The sequence below is a fragment of the Pholis gunnellus genome (genome assembly GCF_910591455.1).
Source record: "Pholis gunnellus genome assembly, chromosome: 3".
NCBI classification, from domain to species: Eukaryota; Metazoa; Chordata; class Actinopteri; order Perciformes; family Pholidae; genus Pholis; species Pholis gunnellus.
The window spans coordinates 8,153,647-8,167,895 of record NC_136529.1 but is presented as its reverse complement, the minus strand read 5'-3'; positions in this window follow the sequence as shown (position 1 = coordinate 8,167,895).

Below are 14,249 nucleotides of genomic sequence, written 5' to 3'. Positions count from 1 at the left end.
AGAGGGCTGTGAGGCCTCATCTGGTCAAACAAGATCACATCCTTTGTGTCCAGGGTTCCTGCAGCAACATGTAAGACGTGCAAAGACGTTTTAATGCCACACAGAATGCAATTTAACACCTTCTCTTTCGACATACTGACACAGAGAATTGTAGAAAACCGGAAGGGAATATAAGGCTTACAACTATCTATGGAGTAAATGCATTTATTGGCATTTATATAACATTCTTCCCGGCTGTATCTAACATTCAGTCCTAGTAGTAATTCCTAAATTACCGTTACCTTGACCCCAAGTACGGAGGATAACATGGTTAGAAGGATTACAAAGTATCTAAGTTAACGTTTTTGCTTCAATGGACAAACGCATTATGAGTCGATTTAACCTCGTAGCTGCTGTAGCTTTTCAGTAGTGACACAAGATGTTGCAAAGGATAGGAGAGACAATTGGGTAAATAAGTACAGTAATAGGGTTAGGAAACCTAAACACTTACCTAAAATTAGGAAAATATCATGGTTAATAAAAAGGCAAACATTAAAATTGGACTTAAACTGTGAAATGAAGACTTCAGACCAAACAGCCTCTTTAAACTGCAGCCGGATTAACAACTGCTGGCTTTAAGGGTCAGCGGACATGTTCAGCTTTGTGATAACTGACACAGCATTCAGGTTTAAAGCAGTGCTCCTCTGAGAAAACAAGGTTTTTTAACCTCTCTAAGGTCTTCGTCGCCTCTGAAATTGTTAGTAAAGTATTTTTTATTTGGGTGAAATGCGGTGGAGAGTATACACCAGAGTAGGAAGAGAGACAGGATGCTACAAAAATGCAACCTGACACTGGTATCCCCACTCCGACCGGTGCTCCCTGTGAGGGGAATCTGAAGCTTCAGGCACACTGACGGTTAACAGTTAAATGAACAAACGAGATGTAAGGCGTTTAGGCTGGTAGGTGGAGAGGAAATAAGAGGACATTTCTTGAATCTGTGGTTTTCCTTCACTTTCAGATCATGATGAATTCCTTCTCCCTGAAGCACTTAGACTGGGGAACTTTCCTCCTGTCCGGGCCGAAGTAAAACTTTTCAAACGTGTCCGATTTCGTCAGGTCCAGTCTGGCAATGCAAGCTTGGTGTAAGATTTCCAAGATTTGGCATGTAGTGGAATCGAAATAGCTGTTCTGCCAACAGCCATTGGGTGTTCGGCACAAGTGGGAGGAAAAATACAATGTACATTTTTTAACAAACTTCCAACTCAGAGATTGACAAATCCAACTGGTCCATTCTTGATTTTTGTTCAGAAGGAAACAGGAAAAGATAACACCAGAAGAAAGTTAGTTTTTTTTCTGTGTTATCTTCCAAATTTACACCTGTACTGCTCCCCCCGAGTTTGACTCAGAGGCCCAGTGTATAATTGTCATAAAACACAAGTTTGAGGGACCACAACTGTTTGAGAAATGACACCGCAGTAATAGAGCTCCATGTGTTGCACCATTACAGCAATTTTCAAAGCACTTCAGATTGGTAGCACTTCACATTATAGCTACCTTCTTCCATAAGTGCAGCACCACCATCTGCTTAGACATCAGCAGAGCATTTAGCAAAAGAAAATGATGCGGCTCCTCACACCCTCTTGTTACATGCACATTCACATCCATCACACCTTTTACAAAATGCTTACTGATGAGATTCACTGAAAGATACATGGTGAGAAATTGTATCTTTTGCCTTTGAAATTTTGCATAAATGTGCTGAGTTTGATTTTAGGGAAAAGCCACTGTGGAAGTGCAACAGGTCAATAGCAGCATAATATCAAAAGTGAGATATTATCAATATTTCCTATGTGTTGCTGCCCTGTTTCCTGTAAAAGCCGAGATAATATCAGCCAGTTCAGAAGCTCAAACGATATACACATCAAATATTGTGTGGTTTTTACAAGACTTGCAATTACATATTTGTGACAGGCAGGACCTGAGATGATGCAATACAGAAAAAGTTCCTCAATTGATTTTAGGTGCTGGGCAAAGTGTTTACTGTTCATTTTAATGAGCCATATACGACTGTCCGAGCATTAATATATCAGCAATCAACCATTATCGATGTAAAGATATAGTAGAGTTTCGTGTCTACTTGAGCAAATGAAGTCGCTCTCACTTTAATCGGCAGGTGGAGCAAGACAGAGGAACAGTGCTTCAGTCTTTAGGGGTTGTAGCATTTATTGACAGACAAACAACCAACTGTACACACAATGAACTCACTGCTAAGTTTATAGTCACTCTGCCTCTCTCTCGATCGCTCACTCGCTAACGTTAAGCTCGTGGTGCTTGTGTCAAAACGCGACAGAGAAAAATAGGCCCATTTTGTCAGACATTTTTCACTTTGTTCTACGATATTCTTTCTCCTCCTGCTCCTCCCTTCCTCTGTGACTCAGTGGATACGCTGTGAGTCCATTCAAAGAGTTACAACTCTTGGGAGGGTTTTCTGCTGCAGTCTAACTTAAGTTATAGGTGGGCACCTGTAGAGGAGGCCATCTTTCACCAAGCCTCCCTCTCAAGATCAGTCGGCTTACAATCATTAATATGATAGTGGGCTGACACTGTGAAAAGCTTTGAGCAGCCTTGAAGAAAATCCAATTATGATCTTTGATTCCTCTCCAGAAACAGATTACCTATCTCGCTAATGACATTTTCCTTCCCATTCATGCCCTCTGTAAATGAGACGGTTGAGAGACCGCGTGGGTGTTCCAAATGCGCAGGGATGATGATGACTATCTATCCCTTACAGGTCTATCAGATGGACAGCTCGCATTATGTTTAAACGCTTTTCCCAGCTGCATGAGATGAACTTTATAAGGATTATACCAACCCTTCATATATTATGTGAGAGCAAGTGGGGAAGATTTTTCTTTCTCTCTCTCTCTTTCTCCCCCTTTCTCTTTGCATGGATTTTAATTCAAATTAAATAAAGGCAGCCTGACAACCAGACAGATCTCTATTTACCAGTGGGCCCTTCACCAGCTACAGCAGATGGGGCAGAGTTTGTCAGCTCCATGTAGGTATCTGTCGATACAATGAGTATAAAGAAAAAGCAGGAATCTATATGCATAATGTACCCACTCCCCTAAATATATTTAATAGCATGCTACTGTTGCAACAAAGATTAACTTTTTCACTATGTCAGCTTTTTTAACAATTACTTTTTTTTCCTTGAATAAAAGTCGTCATTTTAAGTGATTCATAAATCATGAGCATACAGCTTACTCCAGCTTTTATGAATTTCAAAACCCTGAGGGCATCACAGTGATAATTAGCTCCTGGAAAGCTGTCTTTACGCTGATCATATTGGGATCAAATGCTGTAGAGTTTGCTCATAAATTGTGGCATTTTGTTTATTATATGGCTATTTAACATCAAACCAGTTGCTAGTCAGGCGGAACATGACTACTCCCTCTCCAGGTCGTCATTAAAGGTAATACTGACAAGTACTGTCCGTAGGGGAGTTAGATTAAAAAATAATATTAATAATAATGAAACCTGAAAATACTGAACTTTCAGGATTCCCCCAAAAAGTTTCCTTTCCGTCTTGCGGGATTTCATGTGTCGTCACGAGATGTTGCCGGAGGATGCCATGTCAGTCAACTGTGTGATACATCAAAGTGTAAGTACAGCACCTGCACATATATCACTGCCAGTGTACCTCAAATACTACCTCCAAAGCTCTGGCAGCATCACAGGCACATTGGCACTCAGGTGGAGTCCTCGCTGCCAACCATTAGAGCCCCGCACCTGAGGCCCAGTGAGCAGCAGCCACACAAGCCCCAGAAGAAGCAGCTCAGTTTCACTACGTTGGTGTTGCTTTTTTTTTTTGACGAATAAGAGTTTCTTTCATCTTCCAGGAGTTTGACATTACATTATGTGCGTCACAATGTGTAAACAAGAGAGCTGAGTGTATGTCTCTGCTGGGTCCTTACAGTAAATATCAAGTCCTGTCTCAGCTTTCATTTCTAAGAGCTTCACTTGATTCAGCAGTTTTCCAAAGAATGAAGTGAACAGGACGGATTCAAGGAGAGAAGCGTGCCGACGGTCAGATGGAGAGATTGGCGGATCGATGGGCGGAGGGCATCGTTGACTCCTCTTTTCTTCCTCGTCTCGAACGATCAGAATCTTCATTGGAATTCGGGAACATACACGACTGGGTAGTTAGCATGTCTCCAAGGTTAACATTTTTGATGCAAGACTGAGGGATTCAGAGAAGCGCTCCTTTGAAGTTTCTTGTTGGAGTCAGAAGGGAGGCTGCGAGGCTGTTGAAGACTGTCTGCGATATTGACATTAAAACTGAACACATAGAATGATGCCAATTGAAATTTCATAGTGTTCCCTTCGGGAAGCTGGGGAGTTGGGTATGCCAGTGTGAGATGAATAATGAAACTTCCCTCGCTTTGCTCATTTTTTATTTAAAGTGAAACTCTCCTTTGTTGCTCCCCGAAGCTCCGCGGGAGCCGTCGTGCACGTAATACAGGTGTAGAGTCAAAAGAAAAGAGCCGAGTTCTTATTTTATGTATGCATGAAATTGGGCATGAAGGTTAAATGATTATGAATAGTCAGTTGTTAAGGATTTGTGGATCACTGCTGGCTTTCACTATTGTTTGTCATCACATGGTAAATGTATTTCCTTTGGGATTCACAAAGATACCTCGGGGTATAATAGATTCAAAACATTGAATACACACATGCACAAAATATGGCATGAGGTTTTTCCCCCGTCTTCTTGCACATACAAAACAACACACACGGGTTTCCCATTTCCTCACACTGTGAGTTTAGCCCCGAGGCATTTAACAGGTGTGATGTCACTTGAGTTACCTGCATTAAGCGAGATACAGCTGGGTGCAACATCTGGCCAATCGGAGGATGACTGTTGCATTTCGACTGTAAAATGCTGCATCTATTCCTACTTGGGATCAGACTTTGCAGGAGGCAAAGTGGCCACATAGAAATGATGTAAGAGCATAGTGCATAGTGCCATACATAGTGCATAGTGCCATACAAAAAAACATTCATTCATTTTTTTTATTGATTTGGTGGGCAGAAAAAAAGACATCTAGATGTCAAGTTTAGTATTTTTTAGAAGTTACATTTAACCACTGTATCAACTATTTAATGGCTATATTTTAACATGTAGTCAAGACTTGCTTTACTTTAAAATATAGTCATTGAAAAGCTGCTGCAAAAACAGTTGTAAGCTCTTTTATACTTTTCTTATTGTCAACAAATTCCATTAAAAGATCAAAACAATAGATGTATTCTATTGCCTGTGTAGTCAAAGCCTGATATGGCGTATTCCTGTGTGCCATAGACCTCCATTGTTGTCTAAAAACCATAGACTGTGTTTAAGAAGAGGACGTAGTCACTATGACGTCATCCATTGGTTTGTGGACTGTCGTGTTGAAGCCTTGAGTTCGTCATTTTGGCCGTCGCCATCTTTGTTCAGTTCTAAGATGAAACTCCCAGACCAGATAACTCTGTGGAAGCGACCTGTCAATCACAAGGTAGCCCCGCCCTAAATCACACCCTGCTTTATTGACTATTTTACTCTAAATGGGACCATAATTTACAAAAAGAACATCATGCTGTGTTGAAGAAGACTGAAACTAGAGATTGAAACCAAAAACTCCTGTTTACAATGTTTACCGAGGTAACTTTATTTCTCACATTGATGTTAAAACTGTATAATTAACCCGCGTAATTAATGTATTGTGTGTACGTGTATCTACAATACTAATATCTATCCAGACAAAGTAGCACATCTGTTTGTTTGCTTTTCATTCATCTGTGAGCAACAGTTGTAGGCTTTATGCATTCAGACAGAGATACTGGGACTCAACTCAACAAGACAGCATCTGTTGTTTTTGTCAGGAACACCTGCCCTACCTGCTCTCCTCTCATCCAGCTTTCTCCGTCCCTCTGTCGCCACATCTCTTCTCTTCCCTCCGCATGAGTCATCTGGTAGTGTCACAGCACGGCCTCCGGGGGACTCCGTGCCCACCTCTGAATCATAGCCCACCTCCCCGAAAGGTTAATAAGCTAATGAATAGTCAAGGGCATCTTTTTGAGCCGTGCCACAGCCGAGTGCTGGGCAAGCAACACAACGGGAGAGAATCTGTATTGGATTTTGATTTAAGTAAACAAAGGTGCTCACCGACTCCCGGAAGAGTGGCGGCAAGAGCGGTGGAGCTTTGGGCTTTTGTCTTTTTTATGAGATCATGAGGTCAAGGGGCAAGAGGGCTGTTTGTGTGTCCCATTATGATTTTGTCTCTGAAGTATTTGATGGTCGGGGGAGATGGTGCGTGCTGCCAAATATTAAGAAAAATAGGGTTGCTGGCCACGCTGTCAAAAAGAAAAATGATTCCCTTCACCTTTATTGATAGGAATTGAATCTGTTTGCTCCGTCTGGTGAAGACCCACTTCTGTGCACAGCGTTACATCATGAGTCACTTACTTTTCATTTCGCTGAAAATAATAAGTTAGAAAGGGGAACGGGGGCTCGCACATTGAAGAAAAGCTGGTATTAATTTCATGGCCTTGTTCATGAGGTTTCCTCGCTTTTTAAAACCCTCTGAGAGTGAACATGATCCACCTGTGAGACTGAGGAATCAGTGAGTCATGCTAATTAGCAATTACATCTACAATCACCCATATTAATTCACTTAGGAGGAGGTCAGTGTAATTCATTCTCATTTTCAAAAAACTACCACCGACATTAAATTAACGCTCCTAAAATAAGTGACATTTAAGAAGCAGAGTTTTCCGCCCACTGGCGCAGCTACAGTTATTTCTGTACCGTTTTTATTCTTTCATTCAGTCCCTACACACACACACACACACACACACACACCTACACACACACACACACACTTTGTGTTTGAGTCTTGAGCTCTGTCAGGCTCTACTGACATTGAAATCTAATTTCTCTTTAGAAAACAGGTCTACTCTCTGTCTAACACATGTCATAGTGTGAACAGTGTCTTGTGGCGGAGCTTACTTGATTTTCCACTTGTTTCTTCCTCTGACTGCACAGTTACAACCCTTGGTATTAACATCACATTAACTCTGCAGCTGAGGACAGATTAGATGTTGTGGAAAAGTCATGCAAACTATAGCTTGACTGATATTTGAGGCCAATACAGACATTTGACAGCTAACGATATATTGGATGTAATTATTTCTTCTTCTTTTTTTGGCTTAAACACAAATTTGGTTATTTTTTTTACAATTTTAACCAAGTTTGCATTTAAATTCGTCATCTCAAGTGTCTCATACCCGGTTAAAATCCATGTGAGGTTTGATACACTTTCATTCACCACATACTTTATGTGTGTCTCCGTTGGCCTGATGACAAATCTCATTGCAATCCATCTCGGTTTTCCCCCGGCTGAATACAAAAAAATCATGCCGTGCACTCAAAGCAGTTTAGTTACAACAATAAAAGCTTTGCTCGCCAACTAACACAAATACACAGAGGAATCATATTTACTATGGGAGGGACAAGTGTTGTTGTCTTCACAGGCTCTCATTTGACGCCCACTCCTCACCCACACTGATCATTCAGCTGCCAAGCTGATCAGGGATCAGGTAAACGCTCACAGCGGCTCAGTGTGTCTTCTGTTTTTGTGTATTCTCCCCGTCGCTGTAACGAGACCGAGGACGACGGCTAATTTCAGTGTGATTTAGGCTGCTGTTATCACAGGGGACAGACCCTGCAGAGGTTACCTCCACACACATCTGGCTGAAACGTGAGGCAGTTTAAGCACTCGCATTTCAATTTGGATTCATTTGAAAGCTATCCAATCCGCCTCAGATGTTTGAAGCATCATTTGAAAAATATATGCGTCCTCTGGTGGAAAAAAACGATGTGCTGACACGGTTTCTAATCTACATACGAAAAATCGTTGGCATTTTGATATATAATTGTCCAACCAATTCATCAGTTCCGGCCTGATGCAAACATGATGGCAGGGGGGTTGTTTACCCATTTAATATCAAACCGGCTCTCAGGGTCAATGTTATTCTATGAAATGTAAAGATATATTTACATACCACAACTGATATGCATAGAGAGTGGCACACACTGCGGGGAAACTTAAAACAAATTCAAATAAAAACAACATCCGTGGGGAAACAGAGCCTACTAATGTATTTTCTGTGGTCGTACGTAATTGTAACGAGCAATTAAGGATACATTTCAGAGAAGAGGAGACAGCACACAATCCATCACACTGCTCAGATGCCCTATCAAGAGATTACTTGATAAGTTGCCATGCCTAATCTAGTTAACATGGTAATTCTTCAGATTTCAACGATTCATTTCCTGTCTGTGGACACTCCTTGTTCTAAATGGGAGAGCCAGCCACATTGATTTAACCGAAATAGTACCTCTGTTGTTCTTGTGATTGCGGCGAAACTGGAAAAACTGCTCAGTAACACAAAATCTAAACTCTCATATTTATACGCCGTCGTTATATGAAATGTACATTTAGTCATGTGCAAATACTGTTCATGTCTGGTCAGCGGGCATACTCATTTGAAGCCCGTGCAGTTGTCATTTACACGCCACACAAATCCTGTGAATTCTCTCCCATCTGCATCTGCAGATAAACAAGAAATCCATTCCTGAGGCTTTGCTGCTTATTAAAGTCCGGGAGTTCAATTCCGGCGGACAGATTCAGAGGAGATTTTCTTCTGCAACCTGAACTTTCACCATTAACTCCAGCAATGTGAACCAGCAACCCTGGACATGAAGTAAATTGCATCAGTTGCTATCATCAATCTCTATCTGTTGGCAACATGTCTTATAAACTCAGCAGAGCCGAGGAGCTGGATTGTGCTGTATCTCAGTCACACAGGTCTCTTCAGAAGGACTTGTGTGACAGGCCATGAAAGACCCTGTGTAAGCTTGTGAAACGCACAACATGTATAATATTGAGGTTTTTTATTCTCTCTCCTCCCTTTTCAACTGTTGGTTTAATTGTAGGCTTTCTGTTATTTTTTTAAAACTTTTTAATACATTTCTGTATCAGATGGAGAGAATTACAACAAATCCTGTGTAATCTCATCTGCATCGTTTAAGCCCACTCTGTGTCAACAATTTTAGACCTAGTTCTTTTATCTAAGGTTTTTAGAAGAAATAGCTGCCCCTTAAGTAACCGCTTTGAAGAATTACTTCATTTTTTTTTAATCAATCTGACTTTAAAGCCCTTCACAGCACCAAAACAGCTACCCATAAACTCACTAATGATCTGCTACTGGCTGCTAGTGTTGAGGCTCTGTTTTAATCACTCTTGATCTCATCAGTGCCTTTGATACAGATGATTGCTCCATTTTACTCAACAAAAAAAAATGAGTTGAGGCCACAAGCCCAGTGTTCTTACATACCTAGCTGGCAGGTCTTTCTCTGCATTTTCCTCTTTTCACCAAGGTTTGATTCGAGGTCCTTTGTTGTTTGACAAGCGAAATATATCAGAGCTCAAATAATAGATTCATTGATCATTCAATTGACAAAATATGCAACTCATTTGATAACCTATTAATCGTAGAAGTAATTGTACAGCCCAAAGTCACCAAGTCCTATATAATCTGTGCATCATACGACTCCCTCTAGATCCCACGAAAAGAAACCCTGCTGGTGTTAGTCGAGGCCGGTCACATTAGCTCCCTCAACCTCTTGTGGTGAGACCAGCTTCTCCTACATGAAAACAAATATATTCTTGTTTGCAGAGTTAAAAGAGCCCAGGGCAGATGGTGTGTCTTTGTAGCTTATTTCCAGTCTTTAAATGATGATGCTTATTTTTCATAATGATGTACAACTTTGAAATTATTAGTTGATTTTGTCTACCTGCAACATATCACTTCTATCAGTAGTTGGTTCCAGTTAAACAGCTTGTAGCAACCACTACTGACACATCAAGTGTTTTGTCAGCTAGCATCTTTTATCTACTCTCTGTTGGAGTGTTATTTCTATCTCTTTTCTGTTACAGCTGTTTTCTGACTGTTGACTTCACAGCATCATAGCGGAAGCGTAGCACCCACCCTCCGGTTCCCCCTCAGGTAAACCCTGTTAGCGTTGTTAGCAACGTTTGCTAGCTATGAGCCGCTGGCTCGCCGATGTCGATGTTGAGAGCCGTTGCCAGGGAATCAATAGTCTCCCAATCTTGTATCTTGCACCTGTAGATTTACTACTCACTTTGAAACATAGAGCAAGGGATTACTGAGAGTGAGAGTGCTGATAGATTATGTTCAGCTAAACCAAGACATTTCATTAGGTAATTTAATAAATTGTTTGACCGATAACAACAAAGACGGCATAGGGACAAGTGGCAAATGCTGGAGTCAGCTGTCAGATCTGCGGCAAATGGAAAGGAAAAAATAGTTTGAGACCAGTGCCAACCATAAACATTCTTCCAATTATTGTTTATTCTGGGTTAATATCAGCATTTAATTTGGAAAAACCAGCAGAAGCATTTGTTGTCACAGTTGGAAAGGATTTGTTGCAGCCCATCGACGTGATGTCGGTGGAGCTTTAATAAAATATGGACTTTATTGGGTTGTTTGGTTTTCTCTGCATTAAAATCCCATATGCAAAGTGTGTATACTGGAGAACATCTCATGATCTGCTGGCCTCAATAATGAACAACACATTAACTTTCAGTATGCTTCATAGTGGACCCATTTATTTCTGCAGGCCATAAAATGCGTAATATATACTCCTGACAGTCATCCTTATTAAACACAGCCATAATTGTTCTACGCTTGTCAGCGTTTGTGATTTGGTAGAGAGAGAACTTTCTTCTAGCAGCGGGGAGGCAAGTACACTTGCATTGTTTTCTCTGGACTCATGGGAACTGCAATTGCAAGATAATATGCAAGTTTTGCATCAGCACTGACATCTCCGGCCAGCAGCGCGTGACCTTTTTATTGAAGCATCTTTGCTCCCAAAACAAAGAAAGCAATGAATAGAACATTGACTATACATGATGTCAAACTCATCACTAGAGCAATGCTATTTTTCCACAACAATGCCCAATGTCTTTGCAAAGATAGCAACCGTTTCATGGTTTATACATTTTCAGTCATCTTTCCTCAGTTTCCTCCCAAAAACATCCCGTATGTGGGGAGGTAATGTCGTCAAGGCAGAAATACTTTATTATAATAATCCCTGTGTGAGTCTATTATTTAAAGAGCACCAGCCATGAGCCAATCATCCTAAATCTGCCCTTTTTTAACTATTTTAATACAGTATAGCTTTATACTGTATACAAATATTTAATAATTGATGTGTTGATGTGGAAAACGTAAAATATATAACCAACATCAACCTTTGATACCAAGTAATGATCCCAGTCTCTTCCACACAGTGAAGCATACAGTTTATTAAATAAACACCGGTATCAGATCGGTACTCAGTATCGGTCGATACTCAAAGGCCAGATATCTGTATCGGGACTGTAAAAGTCAGATGATTCATCCCTATCTACAATATCAGACAGTCTATCAGGACTGCCAGTGTTTTCAGACAGCAGGGATTACCATCTACATCTAGATCCATCCTGCTGTTTGTTGATATTAAATGGATTTAAGGTCAGTAGAATATTTGGTTTTGAATAGCTGTTGCTGTGTTTATTTTGAAGGAAGCAATCCCCCGATATCGTGTATATCCAAGGGAGAAAATCCTTCAACATAACAAATGTGTAAAATCTGCATTTTTTACAATGACCTTTTGTGTTCCAAGTTCAATCACACCCGACTCTTGAATCCGCCTCATCCTCCTGATCTCAGCAAGCTGTGAAAAAGCAGGAATCATCATCTTACACCAGCACCAGAAAGCCAGATCCTGACATTTAAATAAAAGATGATGCAATTCAAAAGAAATTCAGGGGCTTCATAGAAAATCTGATAACACAGAATAGCTTTTACCCTGATTTCATAAAGTGGAGCGTACTTGAAGGAAGAATTATTTTTATCTTCTGTTCTACATTGCCAGAAAATCAAATATGCATGGGCTGCTTTCCTCATATTTACATACAATGTGTTTTCTCCTGTGTTGGTGAGCCTTTTTCAAGGGCATTGTTTCTATCACGTTGACTCACTAACCTCTCATCTAATTGTGCTGTTGACTTTCGAGTTTCTAATTTGCTTTGGCACTTGAGAGCTGAATGAAACAAGTAGAAATGATGTAAGGCAAGTTCCCATTTGGGTTTGTGCGCCTCAGACATGTGACAGTGAGAGACCACTGTCATGTAGTTTCATTGTCTAAAGACAGCAACGGATGAATATTTCATCCTCTCTTGCCTCCCGAACCTTTCCTTGCTGAATACAGATGTTCACTGCATTAAAACGCTGCTTCCTTCATACAGGGTTGGGATTGTTCACCGGGGCAACTCAGTCATAACAGCTGCATTTGGTCCTTTGTTTAATGCTCAAATAAAAGATTTAAATGTATTTAACAAAATAAGAGACCAGCTCTTGATTAAATTGATCACTGCAGATCTGGTACTGGAAAAAACCCAGAGGGACCTCTGTTTATGTGTGATCAACTTTATTGATCCCATGCCTTGAAGCTGGATTTGGTAGAGTCGTTGATGCTGCATTATGTAAGTATTATTAGTGTAGTTGTTCTATAATATAAAAGTGTTTTTAAAGATATTAACTAAATTGCATGACTCTACTGTGATGAAACACGTCAATGCTGGTGTTAATGATCTTACTAAACTTATAAAAATTGCCATTTCATGTTTGAAAATGGCTAAAATCGCCATCTACTGTTTTGAATTAGTCCTAATCTTTCAAGTCCAATTCTGAGACATAGTCCACCATTTGGGATTAATCATGAAATAAAATAATGTTAACGCCCTTGAAGACCAGCCTTTTCGTCTCTCTCCACAGCATCTATCATTTTTTAATTACTGTGCAGCATTACAATCACAGCCTGTTCTCTGCTCTCTACTAGAAAATAAACACAACACATGACGTGACACATGGAAATAACAATGTGCCATAATTATTAGTAGAGGTAGTAGTTGTGGTGGTGGAAAGTAACAAAGTAAAGTTGTTTACTTAAGGACATTTTTGAGCTACTTGGTCTTGTGGGCTGCCTTTTACTGCACTACATTATTTAACAGCTAATTTCAGATTAAGATTTTACATACAAAACAATTGATCAGTTTATAAAATATAAATCAAATAACAAGTATATGAAGTGGTTAAAATGAGCTTCACCCTAACTAACTATAACATTTAAAGTCCTTCTTATGTGTTCATGATAATAATGATCCAATAATACGAGAATAAACACATTTTGGGACCTTTATTATGGACCTTTCTCCATAATAAATATTTTTTATTACAATACTCAAGTACATGTCGTTGCTTATACTTACATATTACGTACATTTACTTCAGGAAACGTTTGAATGCAGGACTTTTACCTGTATTTCTAAAGTGTATTGCTAGTTTTACTCAAATAAATGAATACTTTTTCGTCCACTCAGCAGTTGTAGAAGTGGCTGTAGTAGCATTCTAGTCCTGGATGTGGAAAAGAAATGTCTTGGTAACTTTTTGGCTCATACTGCATGGACTGCACATACAGGACAGCGCTGTGGTGCGTTCACTGCTCCTCTGAGCTGCAACTTCACTCGGCAGCCTTATTCCCTGGAGGCCACCGCAGCATTATGAGGTATGAGAACAGCTCCTCTCGAGCCATTTGGCATCCTGTAAGAAGGTCTCCCCAAATCCGCCACACACACAGGCTGGAGGAGCTGCTGCGAAGCATGCCAGGCTTCTACAAGAGGGTGGGATTTGTTGATGTTATTGTTGCTTTTTCTAAATAAATCCTTCGGCTATGAGCTGTTGTCCCATGCATCTTTTCTCTGATGAATATTGCATGGATTCCTACTTGACAGGCCAGCCAGCCGCAGTACTTAATAAAATCACTGTGAAATGGTGAGGTAAATTATGCCCTAACTGCGGTGGCACCAATTAATTATTCATTAGGAGCTTTTCAGGCAGTGGAAGCCGACATACCTTTCCTGTCAAAGCTTCTGAAGGCAATGCAGAATTAGCATTCAGAGAAAGTTCTGTAAGGCAGAAATAAAGGATTGTATGTACTTGTCGTAGAAACAGATGTATGAAGTGCAAATGGCTTTGTATAACAGGCTTCTTCACTTCCTAAAACTTTGTTTTCTCCGCGTTTGTCTCCAAATTAGCATTTT